Raw genomic sequence first — 12,581 nt, 5'->3', positions numbered from 1 at the left:
GCTTGTTAATAATACAGATTCCAAGCCTTACTCTCAGAGATTCTGTTTCACTATGTTTGGAAAGTCCCTCAGATTTTGACAGACAGCAATGTTTGGAAATAATTGACCTAAGTGACATCATCTGCTCAGACTCCCTAGCCAGACTGTCTCAGACCAAAGCCTCCACTTTTAACAGAGCCACTCCTCAACCCTCCGAAGGAAAGGTTTACTTACCTTCTGCACACAGGAACTAGACAGACATTTGATAACATATTTTCACTATTTGATATCTCTGAATTTTCCAAATGACATGGAAACTATGAACAGGTTAGGTACATAGTGTGTACTCAATAAAGATCTGGGAGCTTGACTGGCATTTCAGAGAAAAGGTAAGCACATCTGCTAAACTCCTCAATTAAGGCCAAATCACTAGAAAAGCTTCAGAGGAATAGGTAGTAAGTCAGTTAGAGATTTTTACAAATTCATGTGCCTATGAACCAGTTTTGAAAGACAAGAAAGTAGATTGTGATAATCATTGGTCATTCATGCCCTCTTATGCATAGATGGAAATATTAATAATCATAAACTGCAAGTTACTGAGCATTGACTATACCAGTGTAACAATCCTTGTAATGTTGTCAATTATATTCATACTATATACAAGTAAAATGATCTCAGAGAGGGTAAGTTTTTTTTTTTTTTTTTAAAGTCACACAGCTAATAAGGAATATTCCTTACTAGCTGAGTCAGTCTTCCAACAAAATTGGTGTCTTTCTAAAGCCCAGGACATATTACTACTGCAATGACAGGAGAGTTCTTTAGAAATGCAAGCCCTTTTCTTCATCTTTTGATTGGCATACTATGCAACAGACTCATTTCTTCCAGAAGAAGGTATTCATCAGATCAGCATATCTACAGAGTAAAACTAGAGCTTTGTCTGTGGAATGGCACCCTAGGAAAAGGTAGAGCCTAAGAATCTCTACCTGGAAGCAAAGCATGATTAAAAAGGCACAGCCAGACAGGTTTATCTACTCAAAGGATTCTTCTTTGCTAACAAGACTTTGGACTATTGGACTAAAAGGTGTTGTTTTAAGCCCTTTCAGGAAGCCTGCTCTGTGTGTGTGTGTGTGTGTGTGTGTGTGTGTGTGTGTGTGTGTCTGTGTGTGTGTGTTTTAGGGGTAGGAGGTAGGGAAGATGAGATCTAGGAATAGGAATACAATCCCTTTTATCATCATCAATTCATCTTGTCAAAGAACAAAGGTATTTCTTACAACATCCTTCCCAGCCTCAGTCTTCTTTCCCCCACATTTACATAATCTCCTTCACTTGCCAGTGTAATTCAAAGAAGAAGTCAGGATAGGTAAGAATAACAGCTACAAAACATTGCTTTTCAGGGATTGCAAATAGAACTACCTTCAAAGAACAACAGACAGTATTTTGTCTCATTTTTCCTACAGTTGGGAACCTCAGACTCACTAAAATGGCCCAGAACTTATCTAAATATCATCTACTCCAATAGCCTCTTAATACTAAATGCCCAAGGCATAAGAGTATAACACAACTATAAATGTCTTTGGCAATGCTCTCTTAAAGGATACAAAAGATATAGTACCATAGAAATATATGGCCCTTTCTTTGTGAAAGGAAATAGCACTTTTCAATTGCACCCCCACATTTCTGAGAATAAAATAAGGGCTTTTCATCAAGAATAATGAACAACAGAAAGGATTTCAAGAATACATGTAGTTCTAGTCCTCAGGTTGAAAATAGAATTAAAAAAAAATCTAGAAACATTTACCCTTCTTCAAAAATCCAGATTGGCTCTTTAAAAATTATTCTTCTTCAAAAAATTGATAAGTAATAACATACCCTTTGACCTGGCAAAGGCAGATGTTATGTTTTCACTACCATGGCATGTTTATTAAATAAAATTTTATGCTTCTGGTCTCTAGCTTGAAAAATGAACAAGTTGTACACTTTAGACGTTTTTATTTTGCTCTTAGTAGTAAAAACTAGGTTTTTTTCACTAATACTGAACTTTATTGATTTTTTGTTCAGTCCATATTTTTTCCATGTCGACAGCCCTTGACATGAATGTTTCTCCACCTCTGCTCTAGATGGACCAAAGCCCACACAGTGGGTTTGCTTCTGATTTGTCACAAGCACAAATGAAATGAGAGGAAAATGTCTGGAGGAAAAAATAAGCAAGCATTTCATTTGGTATTCCGTTGAGAAAACTTTAGAGGCAGCACTATAGTAGAAATAATATGGCACAAAGAGTCTGGTGACATGACTTCTAGTCCCAATTCTTCCACTCTCTGGATGTATCATCAAATATACAGTACTTTCTTTCCTTCTATGTGGTTTATTTTCCTCATCTTTAATAATGAAGTGAGAGTGAGCCAAGAAAATGGAAGGAAAAGAGAGGCAAGGAGAGGCAATTAGACTAGGAGGTCTCTAAAGTCAAGCTCTAACATACCTTGAGGCCTCAGAGTTTAAGATCAAGCAAAAAAATAAAGGAAGAAAGCTCAGCCTAAACACACTAGGTGCACTCTAGGCAAAGAAGAAATAGCTCCTAACCTCCATTTGCAGGTCCCAAAAAATATCTCACAGCCCTACAGCTATTCATTTTCTTAAAGTAACCAGACTTCAACGTGCCACCCAGCCAAACTTGACAAGGACAGGGAGGATCTGATAGTGACATTTTCTAATCCCTGCTACCTATGTGTTTTCTATTGAATAATTCACTGCCAAATCCAACTGTAATGGCCTGCACTATACCAAAGTGGGCTGGCCAGGATTCCTCAAAATAAATTAGCACATTATCTCCTTTGCAGTAAGTCTGCCAAGATTCTTCTCTCAGCTCTGTAGTTCAACAGTTCCTGTGTCAGTTCCTGACCAGGACTGGGTGGCCCACATGTCAATCAGCATGAGCTTTTCTCTGGCTCTGCTATCTTTCTCCTGTGGTGGAAGTTTCCTGCCCTCAAACATCAGACTCCAGGTTCTTCAGTTTTGAGACTTGTACTGGCTCTCCTAGCTCCTCAAGCTTGCAAACAGCCTATTGTGGCACCTTGAGATCATGTAAGCTAAATCTTTATAAACTACATATATGTGTAAATATGTATATGTATATATGTATATGTATATATACACACACATACACATATATACATATATATGTGTATATATATATATATATATACATATACACACGTGTGTGTGTGTGTGTGTGTGTATGCATTTTACACTCCTGATTCACCACTCAGGAAAGGCAAAAAGTTTAGTGACTCTATACATAATACCTTTGACTATATGTGGAGAACCAAGGAACATAATGAAGCTGATTGGTTGCTCCAGTGGACAAAGTGATGAAAGAAAATGATGAACTCAGGGATTCTGTCTCCTGGCTTCAGAAGCAGATCCTGCGCCTGAAATCTGCTAAGATTGCCCTGAGTGAGAGTCATCGCCTGAAGAAACAGAGCTGAAATTGTGGAAAAACAGACACAAGCTCTCATCATGTGAGTGGCTGACCTGCACTGAAAGGTGCATGCACAGCTTCGCCACATGTCTACTGTTAAAGTGAGGGCATTGATTGGAAAAGAATGGGACCCTGTAACTTGGAATGGGGACATGTGGGAGGACCGTGATGAAGATGGAGACACTGAGTTTCTAAACTCTGAAGAAACTTCTTTGCCAAAAGGAAGAGCTTACCCATCCCCAGTAATGGCAACATCTCCTCCCTAACCCATGCTGCCATCAGCCTTTCCACCTTTATCTGAGGAGATAAATCCATTGCTGCCTGAGGCAACAGTGATGGCCTCTCCTGAGGCAGCTGCCAGGCAAAATAATGTTGATTCTCTTCAGGACCCACCCCCAACACCCCTGTTTGATTCTAGACTTATAACTAGACTGAAGTCCTTGTAGGTCCCTAGAGGTGAGGTTGGGAATGTGACCCATGAGGAGGTGCACTACACTTGAAAAGAACTGTTTGAGTTCTCTAATTTATATAAACAGAAATCTAAAGAACAAGCATGCGAATAGATACTAAGGGTGTGGGATAATGGTGGAATAAATATAGAGTTGAATCAGGCTGAATTTATTGATTTGGTCCCACTAAGTAGAGACTCTGCCTTTAATGTTGCAGCTTGTGGAGTTAAAAAATAGTTGATTTGCTTGGTTAGCTGAAATACGGATTAAAAGATGGCCCACAATGCCTGATCTCCATTGGTTTAATGTAAGGGAGGGGATCCAAAGGCTTAGGGAGATTGGGATGGTGGAGTGGACTATTCACTTTAGACATACTCCTCCTAGCTGGGAGAGTCCAGAAGATATACCCTTGTCCAATGCCTTGTGAAATAGATTTGTGAGAGCAACAGTTGCATCTTTGAAGGGCCCTTTAATTACTCTTCTCTGAATGTCAGATCTAACGTGGGAAACACAGTCAACTACAAAATTTAAATACAACGGGAATAATTGGATCCTGAGGTGCCAGGAGCCAACTGGCAGCACTCAATCACCAAATGTAAAGTAGCTGTAGGTACTGTAATAGAAAGCAGAGACAAAGTGGCAATCAGAATAGTCTGACTCCTGTAGCACTCTGGCATTGGCTAATTAACCACGGTGTCCCTAGAAGTGAAATTGATAGGAAGCCTACTGCATTTCTACTTAATTTATATAAGCAGCAGACTTCTAGGTCAAATGGACAAAAGACTAATTTGAATTATAAAGATAGAAAATCACGGCCCCTCAATCTATTTCTACTTGAGCCAGTTTGCAGATCCAGAATTCCTTGAATGAAGGGGAGGCTGGGTCCCCTTGAGGAAGGACCCAACTACATTACTGACAATTTATGCAGTGAATATTTCTCCCATCCTTCCCCAAGGACACCTCCAGCCTTTTACCTGGGTAACTATGCACTAGGAAAAGGGAAATAATCAGATATTTCAGGGACTACTGGACACAAACTCTGAGCTGACATTGATTCCAGGGGACCCAAAACATCATTGTGGTCCTCCAGTTAAAATAGGGGCTTATGGAGGTCAGGTAATTCATGGAGTTTTAGGTTAGGTCTGACATACAGTGGATCCAGTGGGTGCCCGGACTCATCCTGCGGTCATTTCCCCAGTGTCAGACTGCATAATTGGCACAGACATACTTAGCAGCTGATAGAACCCCCATGTTGGCTCCCTGACTGGTGAGGGCTACTATGGTGAGAAAGGCCAAAAGGAAGCAATTAGAGCTGCCTCTACTTAGAAAAATAGTAAATCAAAAACAATATTCCATCCCTGGAGGAATTGCAGAAATTAGTGCCACCATCAAGGACTTGAAAGAGGCAGGGGTGGTGATTCCTACCACATCCCCATTCAAAGCTCCCATCTAGCCAGTGCAGAAGACAGATAAATCTTGGAGAACGACAGTGGATTATCATAACCTTAACCAAGTTGTGACTCCAATTGAAGCTGCTGTACCAGATGTGGTTTCATTGCTTGAGCAAATTAACACATCTCCTGGTAACTGGTACGCAGCCATTGACTTGGCAAATGACTTTATCTCCGTTCCTGTCCATAACTTGCACCAGAATCAATTTGCCTTCAGTTGGCAAGGCCAGCCATATACCTTTACTGTCCCAGCTCAGGGGTATGTCCACTCTCCTGCTTCGTGTCATAATCTTATTAGGAGAGACCTTGATCACTTTTTGCTTCTGCAAGATATTACACTGGTCCATTACATTGATGACATACTGATTGGATCCAGTGAGCAAGAAGTAGCAAACACACTGGACTTATCGGTTAGACATTTGCATGAAAGATGTGAGGAAATAAATTTGACTAAAATTCAAGGACCTTCTACCTCAGTAAAATTTCTAGGGGTACAGTGGTGTGGGGCCTGTCGAGATAATCCTTCTAAGGTGAAGGATAGGTTACTGTGTTTGGCCACTCCTCGATCCAAGAAAGAGGTACAAAATCTAGTGGACCTGTTTGGATTTGGGAGACAAAACATTCTTCATCTGAGTGTGTTACTATGATCCGTTTATCGAATGACCCAGAAGGCTGCCAGTTTTGAGTGGGGTCTGGAATAGGAGAAGAGTCTGCAACAGGTCGAGGCTACTGTGCAAGCTACGCTGCCACTTGGGCCTTATGACCCAGCAGATCCAACGGTGTTTGAGGTGTCAGTGGCAGATAAGGATGCTGTTTGGAGCCTTTGGAAGGCTCCCATAGGTGAATCACAGTGAAGACCAATACGATTTTTGAACAAGGCCCTCCCATCTTCTGCAGATAACTACTCTCCTTTTGAGAGACAGCTCTTGGCCTGTTACTGGGTTTGGTGGAAACTGAACGTTTTTTTTTTTGTTTGTTTGTTTGTTTGTTTGTTTGTTTTTTCTTCTTATTATACTTTAAGTTCTAGGGTACATGTGCATAACGTGCAGGTTTGTTACATATGTATACTTGTGCCATGTTGGTGTGCTGCACCCTTCAACTCGTCAGCACCCATCAACTAGTCATTTACATCAGGTATAACTCCCAATGCAATCCCTGCCCCCCCCCCAATGATATGCCCCGGTGTGTGATGTTTCCCTTCGGTAGTCCAAGTGATCTCATGGTTCAGTTCCCACCTATGAGTGAGAACATGCGGTGTTTGGTTTTCTGTTCTTGCGATAGTTTGCAGAGAATGATGGTTTCCACCTGCAGCCATGTCCCTACAAAGGAAACAAACTCATCCTTTTTGATGGCTGCATAGTATTCCATGGTGTATATGTGCCACATTTTTTTTTTTATTATTATACTTTAAGTTCTAGGGTACATGTGCATAACGTGCAGGTTTGTTACATATGTATACTTATGTCATGTTGGTGTGCTGCACCCATCAACTCATCAGCACCCATCAATTCATCATTTATATCATGTATAACTCCCCAATGCAATCCCTCCCCCCTCCCCCCTCCCCATGATAGGCCCCAGTGTGTGATGTTCCCCTTCCCGAGTCCAAGTGATCTCATTGTTCAGTTCCCACCTATGAGTGAGAACATGTGGTGTTTGGTTTTCTGTTCTTGTGATAGTTTGCTAAGAATGATGGTTTCCAGCTGCATCCATGTCCCAACAAAGGACGCAAACTCATCCTTTTTTATGGCTGCATAGTATTCCATGGTGTATATGTGCCACATTTTCTTAATCCAGTCTGTCACAGATGGACATTTGGGTTGACTCCAAGTCTTTGCTATTGTGAATAGTGCCGCAATAAACATACGTGTACATGTGTCTTTGTAGTAGAATAATTTATAATCCTTTGGGTATATACCCAGTAGTGGGATGGCTGGGTCATATGGTACATCTAGTTCTAGATCCTTGAGGAATTGCCATACTGTTTTCCATAATGGTTGAACTAGTTTACAATCCCACCAACAGTGTAAAAGTGTTCCTATTTCTCCACATCCTCTCCAACACCTGTTGTTTCCTGATTTCTTAATGATTGCCATTCTAACTGGTGTGAGATGGTATCTCATTGTGGTTTTGATTTGCATTTCTCTGATGGCGAGTGATGATGAGCATTTTTTCATGTGTCTGTTGGCTGTATGAATATCTTCTTTTGAGAAATGTCTGTTCATATCCTTTCCCCACTTTTTGATGGGGTTGTTTGTTTTTTTCTCGTATATTTGTTTGAGTTCTTTGTAGATTCTGGATATTAGCCCTTTGTCAGATGAGTAGGTTGCAAAAATTTTCTCCCATTCTGTAGGTTGCCTGTTCACTCTGATGGTAGTTTCTTTTGCTGTGCAAAAGCTCTTTAGTTTAATTAGATCCCATTTGTCAATTTTGGCTTTTGCTGCCATTGCTTTTGGTGTTTTAGACATGAAGTCCTTGCCCATGCCTATGTCCTGAATGGTACTACCAAGATTTTCTTCTAGGGTTTTTATGGTATTAGGTCTAACATTTAAGTCTCTAATCCATCTTGAATTAATCTTCGTATAAGGGGTAAGGAAAGGATCCAGTTTCAGCTTTCTACTTATGGCTAGCCAATTTTCCCAGCACCATTTATTAAATAGGGAATCCTTTCCCCATTTCTTGTTTCTCTCAGGTTTGTCAAAGATCAGATGGCTGTAGATGTGCGGTATTATTTCTGAGGACTCTGTTCTGTTCCATTGGTCTATATCTCTGTTTTGGTACCAGTACCATGCTGTTTTGGTTACTGTAGCCTTTTAGTATAGTTTGAAGTCAGGTAGCGTGATGCCTCCAGCTTTGTCCTTTTGACTTAGGATTGTCTTGGCAATGCGGGCTCTTTTTTGGTTCCATATGAACTTTAAAGCAGTTTTTTCCAATTCTGTGAAGAAACTCATTGGTAGCTTGATGGGGATGGCATTGAATCTATAAATAACCCTGGGGAGTATGGCCATTTTCACGATATTGATTCTTCCTATCCATGAGCATGGTATGTTCTTCCATTTGATTGTGTCCTCTTTTATTTCACTGAGCAGTGGTTTGTAGTTCTCCTTGAAGAGGTCCTTTACATCCCTTGTAAGCTGGATTCCTAGGTATTTTATTCTCTTTGAAGCAATTGTGAATGGAAGTTCATTCCTGATTTGGCTCTCTGCTTGTCTGTTGCTGGTGTATAAGAATGCTTGTGATTTTTGCACATTAATTTTGTATCCTGAGACTTTGCTGAAGTTGCTTATCTGCTTAAGGAGATTTTGGGCTGAGACAATGGGGTTTTCTAAATATACGATCATGTCATCTGCAAACAGGGACAATTTGACTTCTTCTTTTCCTAACTGGATACCCTTGATTTCTTTCTCTTGCCTGATTGCCCTAGCCAGAACTTCCAACACTATGTTGAATAGGAGTGGTGAGAGAGGGCATCCCTGTCTTGTGCCAGTTTTCAAAGGGAATTTTTCCAGTTTTTGCCCATTCAGTATGATATTAGTTGTGGGTTTGTCATAAATAGCTCTTATTATTTTGAGGTACGTTCCATCAATACCGAATTTATTGAGCGTTTTTAGCATGAAGGGCTGTTGAATTTTGTCAAAAGCCTTTTCTGCATCTATTGAGACAATCATGTGGTTCTTGTCTTTGGTTCTGTTTATATGCTGGATTACGTTTATTGATTTGCGAATGTTGAACCAGCCTTGCATCCCAGGGATGAAGCCCACTTGATCATGGTGGATAAGCTTTTTGATGTGCTGCTGAATCCGGTTTGCCAGTATTTGATTGAGAATTTTTGCATCAATGTTCATCAGGGATATTGGTCTAAAATTCTCGTTTTTTGTTGTGTCTCTGCCAGGCTTTGGTATCAGGATGATGTTGGCCTCATAAAATGAGTTAGGGAGGATTCCCTCTTTTTCAATTCATTGGAATAGTTTCAGAAGGAATGGTCCCAGCTCCTCCTTCTACCTCTGGTAGAATTCAGCTGTGAATCCATCTGGTTCTGGACTTTTTTTGGTGGGTAGGCTATTAATTGTTGCCTCATTTTCAGAGCCTGCTATTGGTCTATTCAGGGATTCAACTTCTTCCTGGTTTAGCCTTGGGAGAGTGTAAGTGTCCAGGAAATTATCCATTTCTTCTAGATTTTCTAGTTGATTTGCGTAGAGGCGTTTATAGTATTCTCTGATGGTAGTTTGTATTTCTGTGGGGTCAGTGGTGATATCCCCTTTATCATTTTTTATGGCATCTATTTGATTCCTCTCTCTTTTCTTCTTTATTAGCCTTGCTAGCAGTCTGTCAATTTTGTTGATCTTTTCAAAAAACCAACTCCTGGATTCATTGATTTTTTGGAGGGTTTTTTGTGTCTCTATCTCCTTCAGTTCGGCTCTGATCTTAGTTATTTCTTGCCTTCTGCTAGCTTTTGAATGTGATTGCTCTTGCCTCTCTAGTTCTTTTAATTATGATGTTAGAGTGTCAATTTTAGATCTTTCCTGCTTTCTCTTGTGGGCATTTAGTGCTATAAATTTCCCTCTACACACTGCTTTAAATGTGTCCCAGAGATTCTGGTATGTTGTTTCTTTGTTCTCATTGGTTTCAAAGAACATCTTTATTTCCGCTTTCATTTCGTTATGTACCCAGTAGTCATTCAGGAGCATGTTGTTCAGTTTCCATGTAGTTGAGCGGTTTTGATTTAGTTTCTTAGTCCTGAGTTCTAGTTTGATTGCACTGTGGTCTGAGAGACAGTTTGTTATAATTTCTGTTCTTTTACATTTGCTGAGGAGTGCTTTACTTCCATCTATGTGGGCAATTTTGGAATAAGTGCGATGTGGTGCTGAGAAGAATGTATATTCTGTTGATTTGGGGTGGAGAGTTCTATAGATGTCTATTAGGTCCGCTTGGTGCAGAGATGAGTTCAATTCCTGGATATTCTTGTTAACTTTCTGTCTCGTTGATCTGTCTAATGTTGACAGCGGAGTGTTGAAGTCTCCCATTATTATTGTATGGGAGTCTAAGTCTCTTTGTAAGTCTCTAAGGACTTGCTTTATGAATCTGGGTGCTCCTGTATTGGGTGCATATATATTTAGGAGAGTTAGCTCTTCCTGTTGAATTGATCCCTTTACCATTATGTAATGGCCTTCTTTGTCTCTTTTGATCTTTGATGGTTTAAAGTCTGTTTTATCAGAGACTAGGATTGCAACCCCTGCTTTTTCTTGTTCTCCATTTGCTTGGTAGATCTTCCTCCATCCCTTTACTTTGAGCCTATGTATGTCTCTGCATGTGAGATGGGACTCCTGAATACAGCAGACTGATGGGTCTTGACTCTTTATCCAGTTTGCCAGTCTGTGTCTTTTAATTGGAGCATTTAGTCCATTTACATTTAAGGTTAATATTTTTATGTGTGAACTTGATCCTGCCATTATGATATTAACTGGTTATTTTGCTCGTTAGTTGATGCAGTTTCTTCCTAGCCTCGATGGTCTTTACATTTTGGCATGTTTTTGCAATGGCTGGTACCGGTTGTTCCTTTCCATCTTTAGGGCTTCATTCAGGGTCTCTTGTAAGGCAGGCCTGGTGGTGACAAAATCTCTAAGCATTTGCTTATCTGTAAAGGATTTTATTTCTCCTGCACTTATGAAACTTAGTTTGGCTGGATATGAAATTCTGGGTTTAAAATTCTTTTCTTTAAGAACGTTGAATATTGGCCCCCACTCTCTTCTGGCTTGTAGAGTTTCTGCCGAGAGATCTGCTGTTAGTCTGATGGGCTTCCCTTTGTGGGTAACCCGACCTTTCTCTCTGGCTGCCCTTAAGATTTTATCCTTCATTTCAACTTTGGTGAATCGGGCAATTATGTGTCTTGGAGTTGCTCTTCTGGAGGAGTATCTTTGTGGCGTTCTCTGTATTTCCTGAATTTGAATGTTGGCCTGCCCTAGTAGGTTGGGGAAGTTCTCCTGGATGATATCCTGAAGAGTGTTTTCCAACTTGGTTCCATTTTCCCCCTCACTTTCAGGCACCCCAATCAGACGTAGATTTGGTCTTTTTACGTAATCCCATACTTCTTGCAGGCTTTGCTCATTTCTTTTTCTTCTTTTTTCTTTTGGTTTCTCTTCTCGCTTCATTTCATTCATTTGATCTTCAATCGCTGATACTCTTTCTTCCAGTTGATCGAGTTGGTTACTGAAGCTTGTGCATTTGTCACGTATTTCTCGTGTCATGGTTTTCATCTCTGTCATTTCGTTTATGATCTTCTCTGCATTAATGAGTCTAGCTGTCAATTCTTCCACTCTTTTTTCAAGATTTTTAGTTTCTTTGCGCTGGGTACGTAATTCCTCCTTTAGCTCTGATAAGTTTGATGGACTGAAGACTTCTTCTCTCCTCTCGTCCAAGTCATTCTCTGACCAGCTTCGATCCGTTGCTGGCGATGGGCTGCGCTCCTTTGCAGGGGGAGATGCGCTCTTATTTTTTGAATTTCCAGCTTTTCTGCCCTGCTTCTTCCCCATCTTTGTGGTTTTATCTGTCTCTGGTCTTTGATGGTGGTGACGTACTGATGGGGTTTTGGTATAGGTGTCCTTCCTGTTTGATAGTTTTCCTTCTGACAGTCAGAAGGACTGTCTGTTGGTCTGTTGGAGATTGCTTGAGGTCCACTCCAGACCCTGTTTGCCTGGGTATCAGCAGCAGAGGTTGCCGAAGATAGAATATTGCTGAACAGCGAGTGTACCTGTCTGATTCTTCCTTTGGAAGTTTCCTCTCAGGGGTGTACTCCACCCTGTGAGGTGTGGGGTGTCAGACTGCCCCTAGTGGGGGATTTCTCCCAGCTAGGCTAGTCAGGGGTCAGGGACACACCTGAGCAGGCAGTCTGTCCGTTCTCAGATCTCAACCTCCGCGTTGGGAGATCCGCGGCTCTCCCCAAAGCTGTCAGACAGAGTCGTTCGCGTCTGGACTGGCTCCCGCTACTTCCCCTGTTGGTCTTCAGCTGTGCGCTGTCCCCAGAGGTGGAGACTACAGAGACAGGCAGGCTTCCTTGAGCTGCTGTGAGCTCCACCCAGTTCGAGCTTCCCAGCGGCTTTGTTTACCTACTTAAGCCTCAGCAATGGCGGGCGCCCCTCCCCCAGCCTCGCTGCTGCCTTGCGGATAGATCGCGGCAGACTGCTGTGTTAGCAGTGAGGGAGGCTTCGTGGGCGTGGGGCCCTCCCG

The sequence above is a fragment of the Rhinopithecus roxellana genome, chromosome 7 (assembly GCF_007565055.1).
Source record: "Rhinopithecus roxellana isolate Shanxi Qingling chromosome 7, ASM756505v1, whole genome shotgun sequence".
NCBI classification, from domain to species: domain Eukaryota; kingdom Metazoa; phylum Chordata; class Mammalia; order Primates; family Cercopithecidae; genus Rhinopithecus; species Rhinopithecus roxellana.
The sequence above is the reverse complement of the archived record's forward strand: the minus strand, read 5'-3'. Positions refer to the sequence as shown.